The sequence below is a fragment of the Opisthocomus hoazin genome, chromosome 4, assembly GCF_030867145.1.
Source record: "Opisthocomus hoazin isolate bOpiHoa1 chromosome 4, bOpiHoa1.hap1, whole genome shotgun sequence".
Lineage (NCBI taxonomy): Eukaryota > Metazoa > Chordata > Aves > Opisthocomiformes > Opisthocomidae > Opisthocomus > Opisthocomus hoazin.
This window is the reverse complement of record NC_134417.1, coordinates 72,006,910-72,018,905: the sequence shown is the minus strand read 5'-3', so window position 1 is coordinate 72,018,905 and position 11,996 is coordinate 72,006,910. Positions and strand designations below refer to the sequence as shown.

Here is an 11,996-nt window from a genome sequence, read left to right as displayed (position 1 = left end):
GCATCGACGAGGCGAAGGGCAGCAGGCGGCCGTGCGTGGTGGAGAGCAGTGCGGGGCAGAAGAGGGGTTTTGGAAGTCCCCATTTGCTTTGGGCCACCGACGCTTGGCTTGGTGTATCAAGGCCCAGCGTGGCTGCCCGCGCAGCAGGTGGAATGGCCAAGCCACCGCAGGGCTGGGGTTGGAAAGGAAACCACCCGGTCCAGCCCCTGGCACCGAGCAGGGCTGTGAATAACCATGAACCTCTCTGGGCAGCCTGTGCCAGCCTTCAAGGCACACCGAACCTGGGCTCTTTTACGGTGCGGAAGGTATGCTCTCTGACGGTCACTCCTCACCCTGCTGGCCAGGGTGGTGGGGACGTGTAGGAAGTGGCCCAGGGTGCGGAGGACCTTTCCCCAAGGCCTGCGTTTGCTTTGCTGTTGTAGGAGGTAGCAGTAAAAGCTTACTAGTTAGCTGTGGCTGGTCTTTGACAAAGCCCTGTCCTCAGTTACTGGCTCATGGAGTACTGGGATGCCACCACAGACTTGTCACCTTGATGTCTGTGTGGTCTTGTAGGAAAAACGTTTCTCTATTTTGCAGCTTCTGCAAAAAAATCCAGAATCTTCAAAAAAACCCAGAACCTGACTCAGCCAAAGTTCAGAATAATGTAAACCATGGAAGTTCTGTTTCTGTTAAAGAAAGGATCAAATCAGGAAGTTGAACGATTTCCTCTGGATATATAGGGGGCTTATGAACAAGGAATTATGAAGTTAGTAACAGCTGGGAACTGCTGAAACCCACTGAAGAAAACTAGTGTTCAGTTAGGTAAAAATTCTTCTTTCATTGTTCTTGTGCACCAGTGAACGTAAAACTGTATCATTTGTTTTAGTTCCAATAATATTTCTCAACCATAAAACTTTGCAAAAGATTCTGAAGTTAGGTGACTGTAGTAACCAGTCCACTCTTACTGACATAATCTCTTGATGCAGCACTCATTGAAAAATGGTGATGTAATACTTTGATCTCATTCTAACATTTAAACTTGGAAGTTAGTACTAAAGCCATAACAGAAAAAGAAAATGAGGAGGAGAAGAGAGAGTGTTTCTTAAGGAGAGAGGAAATAACCTACATATTGGTGGTTCTCACCACTGTTGGTAACTGGAAGCAATTAGCTGCTAAAAGCTCAGTATTTTGGAGGGTGAGAAGGGAGTGGCCGATGTTCCTCTGACAATATTTGAAAATAAATATAATTGTTGTATAATTTTACAAAAATGGCACTGTTTTTCCTAGAGTAGGGAAAACGTATTGTCCAATTTACTGAGTTGTACTGAAGTCTTTCCGTTCCAGTCTCTTTTCTCGCTTTCCTTGCTCAGCTGGATTGACATAGATAGTATCTCCCTGGTACTACAAATGAGTAGCTTCCACAAAATACATTTTACAAGTTTCTGGAAGAAAAGAAGACGGATGCTTTTTTTGTTGGGAACGGTGCCAGGAGAGAACAATACAGCGCAAGTGTTGGCAAACCAGGTTATCAGAGATTTGGGAGTCTCTGAACAGCCAGTTCCAGTTGCACAGCAGGAATTTAACTTAATGAGCAGTCAGAGGGCACCTTGTTGCATTAGGAGGCAGGTTTGTGAAGCACATTGCCTTCAAAAGTCTGCACCAAACTCTTGCAACAATCTTCTATAACAGGCAAAATGAAAACCAAAGATTTGGGGGAATAAAGTCATACAGCAGGGGGAAAAGGTGGAGAATGTAACAAGATGCAGAAGAAGTTCATCTGATAATTATTTATTAATCCAGTTCAAATAATAAGACATTTCTAATTACTTTTTACCAGTGTAAAATTGCAGAATTTGAAACAATTAAGAAAATAATGCCACATAATTCAGGAATGTTTCACATGTTGTATCAGGGCAGTGTTGGGTGGAGTGGCTGAGATATGCACGATCTAAATGTGTAATCATGATTAAGTGATATTGAAGATTTGTCTGTGACAAGCTATCATACTGTAAACAGAAATGGGGCTTACAGAAATTCAAAATAATTTCTGTCCAGATTTAGCTGAACTAAAAGTTGAGGAATACTTGGTAAACAGAGATTATCAACCTGATGACCAAAAATACCAGTTTTCTGTTCTAGCTTAGCATTAAGATCATGAAGATAATAGGAAATGGATAGGAGAAATGTAAGCAGAATCTAGCCAAAGTGGGTACAGTGGTTTTGTGGCAGTCTACACAGAAGAGGAGAGAGAACTTTTAGCAGCAGCACTTGGTATGGAACTGAACAGGACTGCTCAGTGTTTTCTTACTCAGCTATATATGTCAATGATGGAGACAGAAGTGGCAAAGCCCTCATTTCTGATGCTCAGCACAACTCAACCTTCTCAAGGGTTCACTGGCGTACTGTACACATCAGCTGCTGCTCAGGGAAACAGAATTTGGCATACTTTAAATACAGAGATTGCGTCAGGACTATAAGCAGACACACTTCACTGATTTCTCACCCCTCCTGGCACTGGGCTGGGAAGTGTTCATGAGAGTACAAAGGCAGATGGTTGCCTTGAGAGTTTATTCTGGTTAGTTTCTTTGTAGTTAGGGTTAACGATTTGTGCTTTCATAGGAACTTCTGTCAATGTTCTTAACATTTTCTTAAGAAATGCTGCCTGCTCAGTTTCCATTCCGAATTAGTACGAAAAACAAAATCAATAGAAATTTTTGTATTTAACGGAAGTTTTGTTTCCAAAAGTAATGTTTTTCATGCAGTTGGGGAGGGAATCTATTGGGACTGGGTTTGGTGGTTGTTTTCTGAAATAGCATGGAGCTATTGACGTTAAAAGTAATCAACAAAAAATGATCAGTGCGTGCTGTGCCAGATTGCATAAGGTATCAAGATATCTTATTACATAGGAAGTGGATTCTGCAGAACTCTATTACTGGGAGATAATTGGTTTAGGCTTTCTCCGTGTCAGTGACAGTCTATAGGTTCTTATCAGTCTGTAGAGTAGATCAAGTAATTGCACCCTAATGTACCCATTTCTCCGTGTTGATCACAGTGAGAACCTTGGGTGAGAAGTTTAGCTAGATGTACATTTTACATATCTACATTATGTGAGATGAATTCCATTCCCTTCGGGTGTCTGAGATAGCTGTGTGACTGTTAAAACTAGCCTGAAACCTTTCTAGTCTGAAAGACAAATAGAAGTCGGAGTGTTCAGATGCGCTGGTCTCTGCCTCACTGGCTGTGCAGCTGTATGGGACTCAGTAGACTGAACGACATATCCATGCTACGGCAATGCTGTCCCACGCTGCAAGCAACAGCTGACGATGACTGCGGGCATGATGTGAGCGGGTCCGGCCAGGGCTGTGGCCCTCCTCTCACCCCCTTCCCTGGGTACGAGCACCGCTGCGCTGGCTCACTCTGCCCTCGCCTATTTTCACTGCCATTTTCGCCACAGTGTTCTCCGTCTTTCCCATTTCTCTAACGGCTGGGGCCTTTGGATCAGCCTACGAAATGGCTGTACAGAAAAATGTATCTATATAAAAAGATTTTCGTACGAGAACATGGCTGGCATGCAGAGCAGCCCAACTATTGAGCTCCCCGTGCTTCCCCCGTGGTGGTGATACCAGGCAGGCTCCTCCTCTGGAGGTCCTGGGCTGTGCTGAATTTGATCACCAGAGTCTTATGAGCTCCCAGTTTTTACAGTTAACTTACAAATAACTAAAAAATTTACTCTTTTCTATTGTATGTTTCCCTTTTTTCCTTGTAGGAAGGTAATTTTAATTTATCAAGTTCACTAACCTGGGCATATATGTGGTAGGATTCAGCAGCCTATACTGATTATAACTATAGAACAGGAAAAGCACTTTCGCTGTTTACTCATCCAAAAGGCAAACATAACTATGTATTCCCAGATTTATGTAGCACATACCAGGAAATAATTTTATCTCTTGTCGTCTCCATGGGAAGCAGGTGGTGTTTTTCTCATTTGCACAGTTCTATGCAAAGCTCCCTCAGCTATTTCCTATTTCCTCCTGAAAATAGCAGTGACTGTTCCTTTGTGACAGGAGTTGGTATTATGAGATTTATTATAGTAATTTAAGGAATTTCTTTTTATCTAAGGGCTTTTATCTCTGGGGTCTACAAACTGTTCAAAGGACATTAGTTGTAAAATTTACTTTTGGTTTACTTAATTTTTAACTCTATTTTAAATAAACTGTGGGGGATTTTTTGTTGTTTGTTTTGTTTTGTTTTGCTTTATGTTTTTATCTGGGTCTCTTGGTTAAGTAATGTCGCACAGACATACCAGAAAGGGAATAGCCATGCAATCTTTAGACATCCTGCTATATCTGTGGTAAAACTTCTTTACAAACTTTGCCAAAGGTGTAGAATAACGCGTGTCCTTCTGTCAAAGGAGTGCAGGGGAAATAATTGAAAGCTCAGGAGGAAACTTGTTAACAAGGGTGCCTCACATTTTAAGTCTGCCCTTGACAAAACAACTGACGTGAAGTATTCCTAAAGGAAGGAGGTACTTCCATTCCAAGTATCTATCAATAACATTTTTACTTAGAAGTCTTTTATATTTACTGAGTATATAGAGAAAAGATAAATAATGGCAGTAATACGAGTGCATTCTCAAGCTGCTCGGGCATAGGCACAGATGTCTTGGTGCAGAAACCTATTCCACATGTACGACTTATTCCAGATATTCTCTTCTCTTTAAAAGAGAGCTTTAGCATGGCATCAGTCAGAGATCTTAAGCATAGGCAGAGGGTAAGAAATTCTGCTTACAGCTCCCACAGAAAGGCCAAAGAGACAATGTGTTTCCCATTACAGATACTTGGTAGAGGCTCCTCTGCTCTAGCCCTGCTCCTCCAGTTCCTTCTTCACTGAGACCTGTTCGTGCCAGGTGTCCTTCCGTGGCTTAGAGAACGGTGTTTGCGTACCTCAAGAGGGATGATGCATGTCTTAAAATATGCAGAATGATAAACTGTCCCCTGCGGCAAACACTGCTGTTGAGTACAATTGCAGAAAAGCTGAAAGGGGATCTAGGTAGTACATTATCAAATACAATTACAACAGAAAATGGAAGAATTTATTTTCAAAAAGTACATCAGTGATTTTATTTCTCTAAACTGGAGAGTTACATAATGCAGTATAAGATAGCCATTTATTATACATGCTTGGATTCAAAAAGGAGCATCTCTGCATACTGAAAGCATCACTACTGAAATAAAACCCAGTGGGAAGATCATCTACTGTTGTGTTTTTATTATTAATTTGAACCTGGCAGAAAAATGGTGATATTTACAGAATAATAGGAAAAATGTAAGGCTGTACGAAATGGCATTATTATTCCAAAAGCTCAGACTAGAACTAGGAATAAGGGAGTCTTTTCAATTTTTTTCCATCTTTCCATCTATTTTTTGGTAAGAAAATAATATTTAATTCACAGATGCAGGTATTGTAATAGATTTTACATGAATGAAAAGATAGTATCATAAACTGTGAAGCTGAAAATCTGAATGAGCAGTGTTTCCCATCACAGTCTAGATAAAACTGAAGCAATACAACAGGAAAAATAATGTAAAGATATGAGCGAAAAGGAGACCGTCTACATTGAGTTAAATAAAAGAATTTCACATAGTAAATACCTGTCAGAGTTTTCCCCTAACATCTCTGGAGCCAACTTGTCAGCTGATACCATGAAAAATACATGTGTAGTCCCTAAACTAAACAAAATAAAGAAACTCTGTAACACTTTGGAAGGAATTTTGGAGGAGTATATATGTGCGTGTATTTGTATAAATCCATAAACTTTGTATTTGTGAAGAAAGGAGATTATTATCTGGCTAGGAAAGTGAAAAACTGGCATAAGATTTCACCGATTCATAGACTGGTTTTTGTTAAGTGGAACATATGGGCATTTTGTCAGACTACATCTCTATGAGCATCTTTTTCTTGGGTATCCACAGTTGCTTCTGGTCCCCTCATTCTGGTTGAAATATCTAGCAGGTTTTGTCTTTTCTTCCTCAGGTAGAAGTAAACTCTACTTGCAGCTCGAACTATAGACAGGGCTAGAAGAATGAACAGCCAAATGGTGCTGGCAGGAAGTACTTTTTCCATTTTCCCTTCCGTAAGTAGATGAAATGGAATCAACACAATTGATCTTAAGAGATTTCAGAATCTAGTAATAAATGGGATTTCTTTAACCAGAAATCAGACAAATAAAATATGCATGTAGATCTTCAGTTCAACAAGTGATTTTGGTTTTTTTTCCTAACAGAGCCAAACAAGATATAATAAAATCTGATAAAACCCCAATTTACTTCAGAATAACCTCTATTTCCTATATCTAGATACAGATGAAGTTTGTGGACTGTTTATTTTTGAATACTTTCAGAAGTAATACCTAGAAACTACGTAATTATAGTTGTATTTGAGCATCTCCTTATAATTCTACTTAAAAGGAAGTATGCTTACCTATATTTTCTGTTGACACCTTTGTGTTGTCAGGAGCTTTCAGAAGGAAATGAAAACATTTATTCTGAGTGCTTTAAAAGAAAATGGGGCATTTTAAACTTCCTAAGTCCAGGTGCTCCTGACAACTCCCCCTAAATCCATCTGTTGGTGACAATTGCTCTCTGAGAGATGGAGCTAAGCATGTATAAACTTCTAGTAGGATGATCAGCTCTTTCATTCCAAGAGCATCTGACCTCCTCAGTCGAGATACCCAACAAGACTTGAAATTAGAGTGAGATTTCTGTTATGTCTAAAAGTATTTTCAAATATGTTAATTTCTGAGTAACTGCCCTTATCCTTAATCATTTTAAGGTGTTTTCTCAAACAGGAAAAATGTCCTGAAAGGAGGTCTCGAGTGTTAGGGATGTATCATGAGCATTTTACTTAAGCTGGAAAGGATCTTCTGTGAGTTTAGCCCCTTCTGTCAGAGCCAAACATTTTGTTGTGTATGTGGTTCCTATGGTAATTGCACTTTCTAAATTTAGCAGGTAAGGGAAAGGGGAAAGGAAATATAAAGTTTAACCAGACAAAATGTTCATGTTCTGGGCTACTTTCATTTAAACTCAGTTGGTAATTGAACTCATCCCTTTTCTTGCAGATGCTAATTTTGCTATCAGGATAGTACGAGCATTTTATTAAATATAATTCAATCACACTGTAAATGAGTGCCACAAGAATATGTTATTGTATGCCTCTAATCCATCAGCTCAGAGGACAGTAATAAAAGGAATCGCCAATTGCAGAACTTCTACAAGACAGAATTTTCATTGCACTCATCAGAACAAGATTTTTTTGAGAATAGATTCAGCATAAATGAAACAAAATTTTATTTTTGAACCTAGATTCTGTGATATTTGAAAATTCTACTGAAATGTGGCTTTTAATTAAAAATAAGCAGTCTTTGACCATTCTTTTGCCTAAACATAGGGGTCTGAAGTATTCATGATGACTGTATTGGGCTGATGGTACTTTTACAGCTTTTATGGGAGATGCAGCCTTCTGGAAGCCACATGGGGCTCCTCAGTATTTAGGCAGCCAAATCCTTCTATTAGGGTCTATTGATTTTGCACACAAACCTAAAAAGTTTTACATTTTTATGTTATACAGTAAAAATACATTATCAGGCATTGTTAACCTTAACATATTAGAACTTTTACTTACTTTTTGGTTTTTTTTACAGATATATCCTTTTTTGAAAGAACAGATGGTGTTCCGGTGGCCAGACAGTGCACATACTTCTCCACACTCTTGATGCCTTTTTCTGAAGGTTCTCCCATTTGCCAGTTGACAAAATCCATTGCATATTTGTCTGTCTGTACCCATTGTCCTAATACTTAAAATGAGCATATATGTATAGAATACAAGATTTTAGGCAGGTAGAATAAGTCATGATGGAGAAAACAAAAATTTAAAACACAAATAGGTAGTTAAATATTTTAGTTACATGTCTAAGCATGCCTAAGCGTGCTTTGAAATAAACTTGGTGTATCTTTTTTATGTGTATTTTCAAGTATGTAAAGGCGCTTTCTTTTTAATAGAACATATAATCATTTTGTGATATGAGAACATATGATTGAATATTCAAGATATTACCTCTGTAATTTTCCTTTAGCCCTATCCAAAAGTTCAGTGATTTTCCATGGAGTATCTTAATGGTGTTTGACAGAAAGTTTGCTTCAGTATCCTACTGATACCAAATCAACAGCTGAAAAATATTAATGAAACATCACAGTGTCGCATTTTCTTACAGTTTAAGTCAATAAACACATAAAAGATATGCAAAAAGATATAAAAGACACTGATTGTTGCACATAATATTCACTAGTCTCGTTATGGTTATTATATCACTATATGGTATTTGAGCATGACTGTGGGCTGTATGGATGCAAATCAGCATGAAGACATGAATCTTTGGTTAGCCTTTGGTATTTTAGAGCAGAAAAATTGCTCTCCTGCAATACTTTTTGGACAGGTCTGACCACACCCCAGAATGTGATGCAAGTAGTCTGAAAGTGATGCATATGATGTAGGTGGCACCATGTGTGTTGGCACTGCAGCCCTGTCACCCACGAGTGGCTGGGCAGCATTTTTGGCAGTGCTTGATGCTGTGTACTGCATAGGTAGATAGGACGTGTAAGCAGCTAGAGGTTGCAGTCCAGAAGATGTCCAGAAGTTCATCTGTAATTGCCATATGCCCTGGCATTACAAATACACAAAACTTTGTTGGGGTCATCAGGAAATTACCACCTTCCTGGCCTGGCCAATGGGTAGTGTGTAGGCAAAAGTGTAGGCGTTTAGAATATGGACCAATGTCCAAATGCAACCTTTTATTCTGGTTGTTAGTGTAATGCTTACTTTTTCTGGTAATTATGTGATTTATCTTTCTATGGAACCATTTCAGGAATTCTTTTGTCACGCAGCCGTAAAGTAAAAAGCCTTTGCAAAGCTTGTTTTTCTGCTTACTCAGTAGTAGGTCAGTATTTTTATACATACGAAGTGCCACTAGAAATCCTTGTATCCTCTGTTACAATTAAAAGACTATCACTCAGACACACAGTGCTAATGTATGGGAAGCTTTCTATTCTTACGCTGACATGCATACTGGATCACAGCAATGCTCGGTGAACAGTCAGGAGAAATCAGAAATGTGGAGTAAGCGTCTTTTCCTCTCCTCTGATCCACATACAGCTCTTCCATCAGATTGTAGACAGAAGTGGGGACTGTTCCAGAGCAGAAGCTGCATGGCTGCGTGGGTTTTACTGGTTTGTGACTCTTCCATCTTGTTTGTTGTCCAGCCAGTGAGAACCAATTAATAAGCTGTGCCCTGGAACTAACAAAGACAACTTTCCTATGAGTTTGTGTCTCCTAGTTTACACTGTGTGTGGATTCCCTCTTTTGTAGGGGAGGGGATGTTTTAAAGATATTCATATTTCACCTGGTATTTGAGATATCAGATGCCTCTGTCTCTGGCAAAGTTTAGATTTATTGTGAAAATCATGAACTGAGTTTTCTCAGAAAAACAGCTAAGAAGCATGAAGTTTGATATTTTAAAGTGATTTAACATTTCCTTAGCAATATCACCCATTATTTTATGTGTTTAATTACATCTTCAATCTTTCTAAAGCAAAACACTCACCTAGTTGGGCACATTCCTGATGAGCTTGAGACCAGCTTCTTTTCCTAGATGCCTCAATGTGATAGCAGTGACCATGGAAAGGTATCCAAGATTTGTATTCTCTTGACTCAGGGCATTTTGCAGGAAGTTGCGGAGGCTCAGTAGGGGCCATTACTGGTAAAAGATCAGGTAGTTAGAATCCAATTAGTTTATAATTGGTTTTTCCCATTATACTAGTAAGGCAAAACTAAACAGACTATTTTGGGTTTGTTATCATAGAATGAAGCATTTTCTAGAAAGAACTTGAATATGGCTTTGATTTTGTGTTTGAGAACATATTTTGCTTCATATTATTTATCAAGGTGATTAGGAAGATACACTACTTTGTAAGAAGTTTAGATTCTGTCTAATGATGATTTTCATAATGACTAGTCAATAAAATATCTAGCTGTTTTTTGACATAAATATCTGCCTAATTAGTTTAAACTGCTGTTTTTAAAATATCTTCTGACACTTTAGTCTCTTTTTTTGACAGAATCAAAACCTTATAGCAGAAACTGTGATTGTGAATTAAAGCATTGGTATAACTAAACATGACTTGCAGGATATTTTATTAAACTGCATCCTGAATAAATTCCATAGTTATTGATATAATAGGAAGATTTTGGATGAGAAGATAAATGCAGATGGAAGAAAAATTAAATGTTCTGCCAAACTACATTTTCTTCCTGTGAACTTTCTACAGTCTATTTCTTTCCCTAGTAAGGCACATTCAGCTGTCAAATTATATTTCCATAGTATTAAAGTGGAAAGAGACATTATATATAAAATCTGAGGATTTCTGTCAAATTTCAACACCTTAAAATGTAATTTGGCACATAATTTTAAATTTTCTAATGGTTCAAGATCTTATATAATGTTGACAAAACCAAGAATATTTAGCTAAATTGTGAGACCATATTTATACTTATTGCAATAGACATTATAGAATTTTGTGCTTGGAAGGCACCTCAAAGGGTTATTTATTTCGTCCTTGTGCTCACAGGTGACATGAAGTTGATACATAATTATATCATTTCTAACCGATGTTTGTCCTGTCTGTTCTTAGCAACCTGTAGTGATGGAGGTTCCCTGACTGACCAAAGTATTTGTTAAACGCTTCTGTACTGATAAAGTTAGAAGGTTTTCCTTGCTGTATTTAAGCCTGCTACTCCTTTCCAACTCATGTCAGACGTAGTGAAGAGTTTCATTCCATTTCTCTAGGGCTTATTTTGAATATTTAAAATTGATAATCTGATTTCTCTTAGTCTTTTGTTTCTTAGTTTTCTGTCCAACTCTAATTATAGTTTTTCCCTATAATTTTTGTTTCCTAGTCATCCGAAAACACTAGTTGATTGACAGCCTTTTCAAACTTTGGTACCCTAAACTGGATATAGAATTTCATCTGATGCCTAGTCAAAACAGATCTCATAGGAAGTCAATGACTTTTCCTACTAGAATAAATAGTTAAGAAATCAACGAGTATTCAATCCTTTGTTTCTTAGGCTTTTGTAACTATTATTATGAATTTATTTACTTCTGGGAAGAATTCATGTCAATATCTAGAGCTAGTTAGTTAGCTACTCATGTCTTCCTGTATATTAATGTATAAAACAAATGTTTTTCCAGTGGCTTATTATATTTAGCACAGCTGATAAATCTCCACACCCTCTAATTAAAACACATATTCAATTGCTTACCATCTGTTTTTTTACAGACAGAAAAGAGTTTTTCCTTGCAAGAAGCTGTCTTCCAAGTTCCATCAGTATCTAGGTAGACACATACTAATGTCTGTTTGGGTTCCCTGCTGGACCACTTGCTGTAAGCTAATCTCCATCTGTCAATCCTTTGATAGTTGCCATTGGTCTGGAAGCAAATTATACAGTAATTTCAAGGTTGCTGAGAGTGACATAGCTACTTCACAGGATCCTAAAGAGGACTCTCATATAACCAGTATGGAATCATATGCTTACTAATGCCACCTTCTTGTGCTTGTAAATACTAACTGCAACAAGATGTGCTGTGTTCTACACAAATACGAATGCAGAATGTTTTTTCTGCCCCCTGTCCCCAAAGTATTCAATATTACTTCAGAGCATTTTTCAAGCATTGGGAAATAGAAGGGAAAAAAGAAAGGGGACATGAGCAGAGTCATAGAACTGGGAGTCAGATAAGACATCATGTTGGTACGACGACCCTGCATGGAAAATGGGACTGTGGATGGGAGTGTTCTTAAGAAGCAGCACTGATCACTGTTGCTTTGGTTGTAGTTATCATGACTGTGACTCACGGGAAGAGTGTAGCATGTCAAAACACACCTACCATCCAAATGTTCACCTTCCCC

At 38.2% G+C, this 11,996-nt stretch overlaps 1 pseudogene; it reads right to left on the bottom strand.

Moving 5' to 3' along the window:
- Window positions 1–5,907: 5,907 nt before the first annotated feature.
- The window catches only part of LOC104332521 (macrophage mannose receptor 1-like), a 91,625-nt pseudogene continuing 85,536 nt past the window's right edge, over window positions 5,908–11,996 (bottom strand).